Below are 11,843 nucleotides of genomic sequence, written 5' to 3' on the forward strand. Positions count from 1 at the left end.
AATTCTACACTGATTTAAAAAAAAAACTGCACTGGTATCAGATCAATATCTGTATCGGCAGATACTCCGAAAGTTTGGTATCGGATCGGGATCAGTTCGGAAAAAGTGGTATCGAGCCAGCCCTAGTTAAAAGAGACTAAAACAGGGTTGTAAACAAGGAAGTTATTTTTACTTTCAACAACAGATGCAGCCAACAAATGCACTGAGCAGCACTGTCATCGGAAATCACCCTTAACAGATGAAAGGATGGTACAACAAAACCTATCGCTTTCCTCAGCGGACATTCAAACTAGGGCTGGGCGATATGCAGTGGAAAAAAAAGTGCTTTGAATTTACTTTATTTGAATGTGTACGTCGGTCCCACATGATCAGAATGTGTTCAACTGACATAATTGTCCTCTTTTTCGCAATGACTTATTGCTTGCCAAACCAAAATATTTCATTCACGTTAGACTAAAAATAATCATGTTGATTCAAGACGTTATTTGTCATTACTGATTGTCGTTACACAAATGCATTGTGAACTGTTAAAGTGATTTCATTGTGTCAAGGTTACCAACTTGATTTCTTAATGTTAATATTAATTATATTACGCAACTCTAAAGCAATTTCATTATGTCTCTGGTACCAGAGTTGTGTAAACCTAACTTGCTTTATTAAATTCTACATGTACTGTAGACATGTTCAAACGTGTGAATACAAAATCAAAATTCTAAAAATGCATACTGGCATTGACAATAAAGGCAAAAAGCAAGAGTTGGTACTTAAATTTGGTTGTATTGAGTTGTCAAACTTTACAAATTTACAAATGGAGGACTGAGCAGAGTTGCCATTAATTGATTACACAAAAGAATAAAAAAAAACTTTAAATGCTGCATCAGCAGCATATTCAAACACAAATACATAATGTATTGTTATATTGAATTAAGAACGGCAAGACATTTATAAACTTACTATTAACTGTTGTCAGTGTCGATTAAGAACAGCAAAGACATTTGTAAAAATATTAACTGTCACAGTAGACTTAAAAGTGCATATACAAAATAGTAAACTGTTAGAACAAACTGCATTCTGAAGAAAAAAACAAAACACTTTTATTTAAATAATCAAAACAGGGCACAAAGTGAATGTTAAAATAGAGCAAGAGCTAGTTAGAGTTCACTGCCAAGGTAAACCATGCATCTTAAAGGGATAGATCACCCAGAAATAAAAAATTCTGTCATTAATTACTCACCCTTCATGTTGTACCAAACATGTAAGACCTTTGTTCATCTTCGGAACACAAATTAAGATATTTTTGATAGCTTTCTGACCCTCCATAGACAGCAATGCAACTGTGTCAGTCTCCTCTTGGCTTATATAGAAATCCTCCGACATTTGTCTTTGCAAATCTTCGGTTTGTGCTTCTAATTTATGACCGGCGTTTTGTTTTGTTGTCTCTCCGCATTCGTCACTAATCACGCAACGCCGACGTGCTACGTCATCCGCCGGAAAGGCTTCTGTGTATGACAGTTGGCGGAAGTGATATAAAAGTGTTTATTACGTTTGAAATGTGGATATTTTTCTTACAAAAACACATGGATTCACTACAGAAGGCCTTTATTCACCCCCCCCAGAGCCGTGTGAAGCACGTTTTATTATGAATGCGCACGCTTTATTTGACGACTTGTGGACAGTTCAACTGCAACACCCGCTGACTGCAATGATAGAGCTTGGAATAGCCAGGACAATTTTTAATATAACTCCGACTGGATTCGTCTGAAAGAAGAAAGTCATATACACCTAGGACGCTTAGAGGGTGAGTAAAACACAAGCCAATTTTCATTTTTGGGTGAACTAACCCTTTAATGATAAACTAGCAGAGTGTTAAAGTGTTGGTAATTGACCATTGTAATGGTTATAATCTACGAAAACTGTTATCTAGTGGAAATATCGCCTATCTGAAAACAAATATAAAACAGTTTGCTGAACTTTTCAGTAAATCGTTGTTCGTCTGAGACGAGGTGACTGCTAACTCAGCTGCTGAATCTTTCACAGTTTTTGGCGCTCGATTCAATTTCTCCTTTTACGGCAGTTTGTCATGCCTCTCAATGATGCAATACCGCCACCATCTGCTCCGGAGTGCCCCGGTTGTGTCAAAACTCAATTAGATTGATTTCAGTTTTAGATGCAATCAATTTCAATCAACGTGAGAGAAATGTGTACATACAACACTCAATATGAACAATTGAAATCTACTTGATTAAAGCATGTTCACAACAGAAATATAAATTAATTGTGTTGTAATTTCAAAGACATGCTATGTTCATTTTTTTCAGTGTGGGCAAAAATTAATATCTCTGTATTTTTGGGACAAGTTGCGATATACGGTATATATGTCAGTATTTTCGTTTTTGTATTTGGATTAAAAAAAATCTGTATTTTATATATATATATTTCACTTACCGCACAATGTTGTCCAACAAAACAATACATATTAAAGGCTATGAAAATAAATAAAGTGAATGTAACCATGTAAGCCTTTATATTATGTGCAAAAAAGGGGTTAAAATCACATTTCATTCTAACATTGTAACATTGCAATCTAAAAACAAAATTCACTAAACTTAGTTAAATTCACTAAACTAAAAATGAAAATGAATGAGAACAAAGGCACAGAGTTGTGTTAGGCTGTTTTGATTACCCCATTACAGTCACTTTACAGTCAGTGCTATCATAAAAATAGACTTACTTGTAGGTTAAAATTCTATGTCACATTTATCGTCAAACTACAAATATTTCAGTGAAATGTATTTTATTCAGAATTATTGCACTCCTATTTAATTGAGCTCTGTCCGTTTTGCGCGAATGCGCGCGGTGGTGCTCGTTCACTGAAGTGAAGTTTAGTGGAGAATCCCAGAAGGCTCATGCACTTCTGACAGAAAAAATTAAATATTTCCATGGCTTTCTAACATTTACAGATGGAGAATATACCTGTGCAATGTAAGTTATGCATTCAGGAAGACGGCGCATCTCAAACACATTAAAGCACATGCAGCTTTCTGTCAGAGCATATGACGGGCCGAGCCGCTTAAACTAATATGCGAAACGAAACTATAAACTATGTCTTACCAGTTTTTAAAGGCCTTAATATGAAGCTTGTCACATGTTTTGATCAAATTGGATTATGCACTTTCTCCGCAGCAGCTCAGTCTGTGTGTCCTCCGCTATATTTTCAGATGCGCTCGTATCAAACTACTGTATATCGATATAAACGGTATTGCCTCATATCGAATCGCTTATAATGAAAATATCGATATATCGTACAAACTCGATATACCGCGTAGCCCTAATTCAAACTAATGTTTTGTTGTGAATATGAGATTGAGCTGAAGAAATAATGTTGTATCAGATGCAGGTATTCACACTCACTCAGTCCATCTCTCATTCATAATACTCAACTCTACATAATACAGTGAGCTTTTGAATACACTTATACAGTAAGTTTTCAGTGAAGCATCTCAACGTTCCTTCGTTACTAGTTCTAAAGTGACATTTTTGAATTAGTAACGGAGGCTTGGGCTCAACTGTTAAACTGTCAACTTTAACATTTGAATCCGTGGCAGAAGGAAGTAGATTGCACAAAAAAGGGTTTTCAAAGACACTCCATTTTTGTTTCTTATGTATTTACACACTTGTGCGAACTGTCGTATAAATGCAATATCACACTCGTAGCCATTCGATATTGCTGTACAGGTGCATCTCAATAAATTAGAATGTCGTGGAAAAGTTAATTTATTTCAGTAATTCAACTCAAATTGTGAAACTCGTGTATTAAATAAATTCAATGCACACAGACTGAAGTAGTTTAAGTCTTTGGTTTTTTTAATTGTGATGATTTTGGCTCACATTTAACAAAAACCCACCAATTCACTATCTCAACAAATTAGAATACTTCATAAGACCAATAATAAAAACATTTTTAGTGAATTGTTGGCCTTCTGGAAAGTGTGTTTATTTACTGTACATGTACTCAATACTTGGTAGGGGCTCCTTTTGCTTTATTCCATGACATTTTAATTTATTGAGATGCACCTGTATATCGGCACGCTGTGATTACCTACACTCTAAAAAAATCTGTAAAAATAGGGCACAATATACTGTATAATTTGAAGGAATTTTTCTGTATTTATTTTTTACAGGTGTTTTACCAGTAGTTAGAACTTTACACTTCAATTTTACATTGCATTGTGTTTTAGAGTTAACAGAAATGTCCGTGAAATTAATGGATAATGTCCTGTGTAATGAGCTGCCAGTACTTTTTCTGTTATTTTACGGATTTATTCTTTACAATGTACGGCCGTATCACAGCCGTGCCGATATATAGCCATATCGCACTGCTACTCGTGTGATATTGCCCATGTATAATTTATAAAACTGGCCACCCAGTTTCACAGTACCTTGATTTTGGACTTGGGCTGGTAACAGTAGAGCAAAAGGCAATGATGATGATTTCTGAGAAGGGGGATCTATAGCCTAACTAGTAATAGTTTTACAGATCCCTCTGTTTTGAGGCACGCAAATGGACTATATGTTTCCTCAGAAAAAGGGAGAGTAAAAGAGAAAATTATCTCTTAAGTAATGCACTGGTAATGTGAAAGCATCACTTTGAAGTGTTCTTTGAATAAAAGATGTTTAGATCTTCTGACTTTAGAAATCTGTGCCGTAAACCGTTATATTTGGTGCTGCCAATGCACATAACATAAAATACCTCTCAAAGAGTCTTTGTTTCTGCATTTATGCCATGGAGTACAGATTGCTGGTCTGAACTCTTTTGACCTTCAGCTTATATTTCTTATGATTCTTTTATGAGTCAACTTGTCTGTTTCACTTGAAGCTTTCACTGAAATGTTGTAGGCTTTTGACTGGTGCCATTTACTTTCAAACATGACTCCTTGAAGTGGAAGAAAGACATCTCTGTGAAGTTTTCTAAGAGCGTTTCTAAAAAGTGAAAAGAGTTGAAAGAACATGTGGACATTTAAGATGTCTGAATACGTACAGTATGTGCCATGGTAGCGTGTTTCTCCACATTGTTTCCAAAAAGCCGTCAGGAATGATCAGTGAGCTGAGGCGAGTTTCCAGAGGCTTCCCCCGACTCGGTGACACCCTGCAGAGAGCCTGTCTGAGGCTGAGAAAAAGAGCGAACGCTTATCCCAACCCAAAGACATTAACAATGAATATCCACAATCACTGTTTTGAAACTGCAAAGTACAGATGCAGAAGTGTGAGACCTTTGCAAAGCTCGCTTTCGTAATCTGATTTAAACCTGGAAATACTTAAAACAAAGATTTATGATGTAAAATGAAAAAGTATAATATATATAATTCATAATATTCTGCGCTATTTTAGGTCACTAATCCAATAAACACATTTATGTCATTGATCACATGAACTTCTTTGTACAGACAGCTAGGAGACATACTAAATACTAAGGCATTCAACTTTTCACTCAAATTGTTATTGTGATAATATAAAACTGCATTAAATCTAATAAAGGCAACATGAAAGTGTTTTCACTAGTGGTCTTTTGAATTCCATTGTATATTTCTTAATACATTTGTCCTATCCTTACTTCCACGTTGATCTGGAATAGTCTGTGGAAAGGAGAAGGATTCATGAGTTAGAAGTCCTCAAGATCCAAGATGAATAGTGTTTATTGTAGCTTGGCACATCCCATCCCTCTCAGTCAACAACATCTTTGTACTTTTGCACAATATGTGTGTTCCATGGATTGTTACAAGCTGGAAATGTGATATTTCTCAATTCTTTGTACTTGTGCTCCCTCTAGTCTATCTCTCTTTGTTTGTCTTTCTGTCTCTCCATCATTTCACCCGCTGCCCTCTCCACTTGTAATTATGTTAAAATAAATAGTATTAAAATAAATAGTAACACAAGCAGCCACATCACTCGACAACAAAACGAAACGACAAAGACATTCCCTGGTTAAGTCAAAACAATGTGGTGAAATGCTCCAAAGAATTTGTTGCTTTCTGAAGAAGGTTTGTTCTGAAAATAAGTGCATGTATGCATCAATATTTAGCATAATGATTCAAATAAGGCATGTTCTATTTACGAGTAGGATTGAATTGCAAGCAACAGTGATACGGTAGGCTGAAGCACCAGTAACATCTCTACAGTGTAAGCTGTCTGTGTAACTTTGCTCTACTGACCCTGAAATGACCTGTGATGTCATTGTACTCCTCAACAGACAGATGAAGACCCACAGAAAACTGACCGGCTGTTATATAATGCTGAATCTCCAAGCCACAGCTTTGGGTTTTAGCTTGCTCTCCCTTTGATGGTTTTCACAGCAAACACCTCAAACTACGTCACGGCTCAATTTTGTCCACTCGCCTTGCCTCGATCGTCATCGCTCCCAAACCAACACGGTGTTGGTTAGTGCGATATTTACATCCAGTGTGATGTGAAGAACCAATTTTAAATTTCTGGGCCAAGCATTCCACCTGTTTTCTTGCCATTTGCCCTGAATGAAAACAAACCAAAACATGACAGAATCCACTGGGCCTATCTTGGAAGATTGCGCTCACCATCAAATTACCAGTCACCACAGTTTTGTTTACCGTCGTTTGAGTGGTTGTGTGGGTTTGTCGTATTAAGCGCTCCACATTGCATCAGAGGCGGTCTCTCTGTGGAATTGAGGGAAGGCCCCTGTTCTCGTTCCAGAAATGGTTACATGCACTTGGCAGCCGGGAGCCCAGTAGCTAAAAGCACATGCTAGATTTTATGTCTTCGACTTAAAAAAAACAAAACCCATATTGATTAACTTGACTGCATCGAATTAGGCTCTGGCTGCATTGTAATTATAACATTGATCTCCCATTTACCTCTAGCTATTCTCGCTCTCATTCTCTCTTGTCTCTCACACTTTCCAGGCGTATTCTCAATCCAGGACTTGCAAGCCTGATGATGTGAATGCCTGATAATTGATGTAATCTTATTAAATCATTAATTTCAGTAAATAGGCCTACTTTAGATGTAGAAGAGTCTTTTGAATGCATTTATGTACCTAACGTCAAATAGGTGGTCACATCGAGTTGTGTGTTTTGTTATTTTAATTTCCATGTAAATTTTATGTTTCAAAAGTTAGGGGTTGGTAAGATTTTTAGTGTTTTTGAAAGAAGTCCCTTATTCTCACCAGTGCTGCATTTATTCAATCAAAAAGAAAAAAAAAACCTAAATACAGTAAAAACCGTGATATTTTGAAATACTTTTGCAATTTCGCAAAAGCTGAATTTTCAGCAGCCATTACTCCAACATTCATTGTTTCATGATGCATCAGAAATAATTTTAATATGCTGATTCGTTGCTCATACCATTTCAAAAAATATTGTCAATGTGAAAATGAAAACAGTTGTGTTTCTAAATATTCTTAACAGCACAACCATTGTGATACATTTTGTTTTTCAGGACTCTTTAAATAGCAAGTTCAAAAGAACAGCATAAATAGATATATTTTGTAGCATTATTAATTTTTACAGTCACTTTTGATACTATCAATCAATTCAACATGACCTTGTTGACTAAGAGGAAAAAAACCTGACCCGATAGATAGATAGATAGATAGATTTTTAAAAAAATGTTTTAATCATTCTACCTCTTACCACATGGACACATACTGAGGTTTCACAACATTGACCAAAGTTTATTTAAAGGAGACATATTATGCCCCTTTTTACAATATGTAATATAAGTCTCTAGTGTCAACAGAATGTGTCTGTGAAGTTTCAGCTCAAAATACTCCACAGATCATTTATTATATCATTTTGAAAATGCCTATTTTGAGTGGAAGCAGAAACACTTTAGACCGATGAGCTTTGTAAAAATTGGCGCGTTTCAGAAAAGCGGGTCATAGACGAGAAACAGTAATGTACAGTATGTGGAAAATAATGTGTTTTTTAAACCTTAAACCGCATAAACATTTCGTTACACCAAATACACAAAATAATGTTCTTTTTAGCAACATCATATGACCCCTTTAAATAAATAAATAAATCCACTGCTCTCTTGTCTTCTCTGAGGCTGGGACTCTAAATAGTGTTCTGTGCTCGTCTGTGCAGCCAAAGGCAGAACAGTTAGCATGTTTTGCTCAAACTTTCACCATGACATTACACCGTTGTCGCTTGCGAAATCAAAATGATGGCGCCGTGCGTGGAAACGTGCAGATTAAGGGGCGGTAATATGATAATGAGATCCCTTTGCCAAGTCACCAAGGGAGCGAAATCGGACACGCTCGTTTTCTCAGACGCTTGCAGAAAAAGGCTTACCAAAACAAAGTTACTGGGTTAATCTTTTTCACGTTTCCTTGGTTGGTAGATGCACCGGGGACCTGATTATAGCACTTAAAAAAACCTGGAAAAGTCCGATTTTCATGATATGTCACCTTTAATAGCAACATCATATGACCCCTTTAAATAAATAAATAAATCCACTGCTCTCTTGTCTTCTCTGAGGCTGGGACTCTAAATAGTGTTCTGTGCTCGTCTGTGCAGCCAAAGGCAGAACAGTTAGCATGTTTTGCTCAAACTTTCACCATGACATTACACCGTTGTCGCTTGCGAAATCAAAATGACGGCGCCGTGGGTGGAAATGTACAGATTAAGGGGTAATATTATAATGAGATCCCTTTGCAATGTCACTAGGGGAGCGAGATCAGACACGCTCGTTTTTTCAGACGCAGAAAAAAGCTTATCAAAACAAAGTTACTGAGTTAATCACTTTTCACTTTTCCTTGATTGGTAGATGCACCGGCGACCTGATTATAGCACTTAAAACCTGGAAAAGTCCGATTTTCATGATATGTCACCTTTAAAGTCTAAAAGAGGCTTTGATATATACTACTGTCAAAGTCTTCAGGACAGGGAAATAAATACACAGTTCAACTACTGAGTTTAGAGAAATAAAACACTAAATTCTGATTTTAAAAACGATTCTGAACACTAAACCCTACTAGTTATTAGCTGTATAGGCCTAGTCTCCATGATAACATGAACAAACATTAGAGTAGGCTATGTTCTTGATATTCTCTTCACTGAATGCATAGGTAAATAAATATATGATGGCTAGAACACATTTAAATTATCAGACTGCCTTCTTTTCCTAGTAGCCAAATTCAGTTTTCGACCACATTCTTTTGATGGATTGGCTGAGGCCACTCTTTCCAGTTCAAATGCCATGGAAAATCTCTTCATCTCTCAGAGGGGAATGATATGCAGGGAATAAGTGGGGGAAGACATCGGGGAGAGTAAAATAACCTGCATGAAACATAGAGGTTGTTCTTTTTTTCCAGGGGTTGTCCTTTTGCTGTTTGGTTTGTTTTTGAAGTGGTATGTTTGAGGCAGAACTCCACCAATGGCATAAGGATTTCCGTGGGCCTGCATGCCCGACACAGAGGTGCTCCACAGGGGAAAGCCTCTGCCAGCGCTCTGGCTCTGGTGCCTTGGGCAGCCGTCCAGTGGTTTGTGGTAGAGTACCATGGCAGTGAAACCGCGGCGAGTGCTCCCGCTCCCACATAGTTTCTGGTCAGACTGAAACATTACAGCCCAGAGAACGCTGCCCGTCTCCGCCAGACAGCCTGCATGAGATCAGCACTGCAAACATGCGATCAAGAACCCCGCTGTGCAAAGCGTTTATGAACGTGCGACGCCATGGAACACAGCGTGTGGTGGTTTTGTTGTTTTTTTGGGTTGAGCAGTTGAAAGGCTACATTAGATTTGTTGAAGCCATGTTAGCTTATTGCTTATTAGGGTCGTCCAGTGCTCATGCCATGCAGTCAACGACAATAGCATCAGTCTACATGTGTACATAGTCCAACAAATTATACATTGAACAAACTAACAATATTTTTTAATGTCTTTTCAAAGCTTTCAACTGCCACAGTAATATATTGATCTTCATTTGAGGAATTGACTTTGCAAATCTTAATGCTCATTTTGATTTGAAAATTTCATTAAAAATATAATTAATCGCAAATAATTAATCTGCATGTCACATAATTAATTCACTTAAAAATTTTAAGTTTTATCTTGCCAGTGCAGTTAGGGGCAATTGATCTGCTAATTATGGAATGTTGCATGACTTTGGAATCGTTAAAACTGGTAAAGAACAGTTTTTTTTTTTAAATAAAAGTCCTTAATTCAAGACTGATTTTGCATATCAGCTGATCAAAAAACAAATATGTTTTCGAAAAGGATTTTGCTCATTTCAAATGAAAATGAATTAAGTCTCTGTTTTTGCCAAACACATTTTTGACAACAGCTAGGACAACATAATATTATGTATAGAATTGTATTATTTAAATGATGTAAAAGCACAAACTTTTAAGTAAAACTATTAAGTGGTAAAGCACTGGTATTATGGTGTGCACTGTGCAATGCTCTTATTTCAAATATAATCAAAAGAAATTAATTCATATTTCAATATAATTTCAAGGAAGTCAGTATAATAACTGAAAAAATGGTTTAACATTTCACACTCATTTGATATGTTTTTTTTCTGTATTTTCCTCCCTCTTGATGTGACCTTTTTTGTTGTTATAAGTACTGTGTGTATATATATACATATATATATATAGAGAGAGAGAGAGAGAGAGAGAGAGAGAGATATAGATAGATAGATAGATAGATAGATTCAGTTAGGGAATAGATGAATGTCAGTATTTATATTTTTGTCACACACACACATTTCATGCATGTTTCATCTCTTTTCTCACCCTCTGTAAGTAGAACCTTTAGCTTATTGGAGGCAAATAAAGTCTGTATTGAGAACATTCTCAGAATTTGGAAAATTAAACAACATACTATAAAATACTTACGGATAACAGATCTAGGAGCTGTAGAGTGTTCAGTTCATGTTTGTTGATTGGGGTTACCATGACAGCCAGCTTCCCTGAATTCATCTCGAGTCAAAAGGAAATAGCTTTTTCTCTTATCCCTTCATGTCATCTTTTTGCCAAATTCGGATGAAAATCATATGTGGTTGTGATTACCTTGACCCAGTGGAGACTAGGCCCGGACTCTCTGCTGTGTAGCTCAGAGCTGCCATGTTACTCAAGGCTGTTGACTTTTTTTCCGGTCGGTTCCAAAAAGTCTTGACACTGTTGAATGAGGCCTTGTTAAAGCTAACGCTTAATTTTATTCATACTTAACGTATTTACGTAACCTTTCTCTAACCAAGCTGTCCCCTGAGATGAAAGATCTTTTTTGAAGAAAAGACCTGGCAGAACTTGGCAACCCTAATCTGGCAACGAAGGCAATAACATATTACATAAGGAGCCACCATAACTGTTGTGGGCTGGTGTAATTGATGTAATTGATGTTTTTGACCTGAAGTGACTTGTGTTTTCAAACAGTTTAACTTGCATATACATTAAGGCCTGTGTTTCAGCACAATTTAATATTCAGAAATAAACTTGCTAATCTTAGTCTCCACAGACTGTGATTAATTCTGTGTTATAGAGATCATCAAAAAAGTATATATACCTAATGTGCCGACTGCCTGACAACACTAGAGGTCTGTAGCGATAAATTAAGCCTGAACAGCAACACTCTTTGTAAAGAGAATCACAAGTGGCCCTTTTATTCAATTCCATTGACTCACCATTGCCAGTAACCAATACAACAACATAGAAAACAAACTGGGAGCTGCCTTGTTGTAATTCACAGCCATCACAGTACAAAAAAATGAAAGAAAGTAAGATTTGTTCTTTTGAAATCACCCCCCAAGTGTAACATAACAGCGGTCCGGGAAATGAGATTTAGCTGTAATTTTCATATGCTCTCCCTTTC

General features: G+C 36.6%; 1 long non-coding RNA gene across 1 annotated transcript; it reads right to left on the reverse strand.

Moving 5' to 3' along the window:
* Positions 1-4,892: 4,892 nt before the first annotated feature.
* On the reverse strand, positions 4,893-6,641 carry LOC107691987 (uncharacterized). Its single transcript, XR_001634607.1, has 3 exons — positions 6,621-6,641; positions 6,275-6,523; positions 4,893-4,956 (listed from the first exon to the last, which is right to left on the reverse strand). It is a non-coding gene; the product is annotated as an uncharacterized LOC107691987 (long non-coding RNA).
* Positions 6,642-11,843: the final 5,202 nt, after the last annotated feature.

The sequence above is a fragment of the Sinocyclocheilus anshuiensis genome, unplaced genomic scaffold (genome assembly GCF_001515605.1).
Source record: "Sinocyclocheilus anshuiensis isolate Anshui unplaced genomic scaffold, SAMN03320099.WGS_v1.1 scaffold426, whole genome shotgun sequence".
NCBI classification, from domain to species: Eukaryota; Metazoa; Chordata; class Actinopteri; order Cypriniformes; family Cyprinidae; genus Sinocyclocheilus; species Sinocyclocheilus anshuiensis.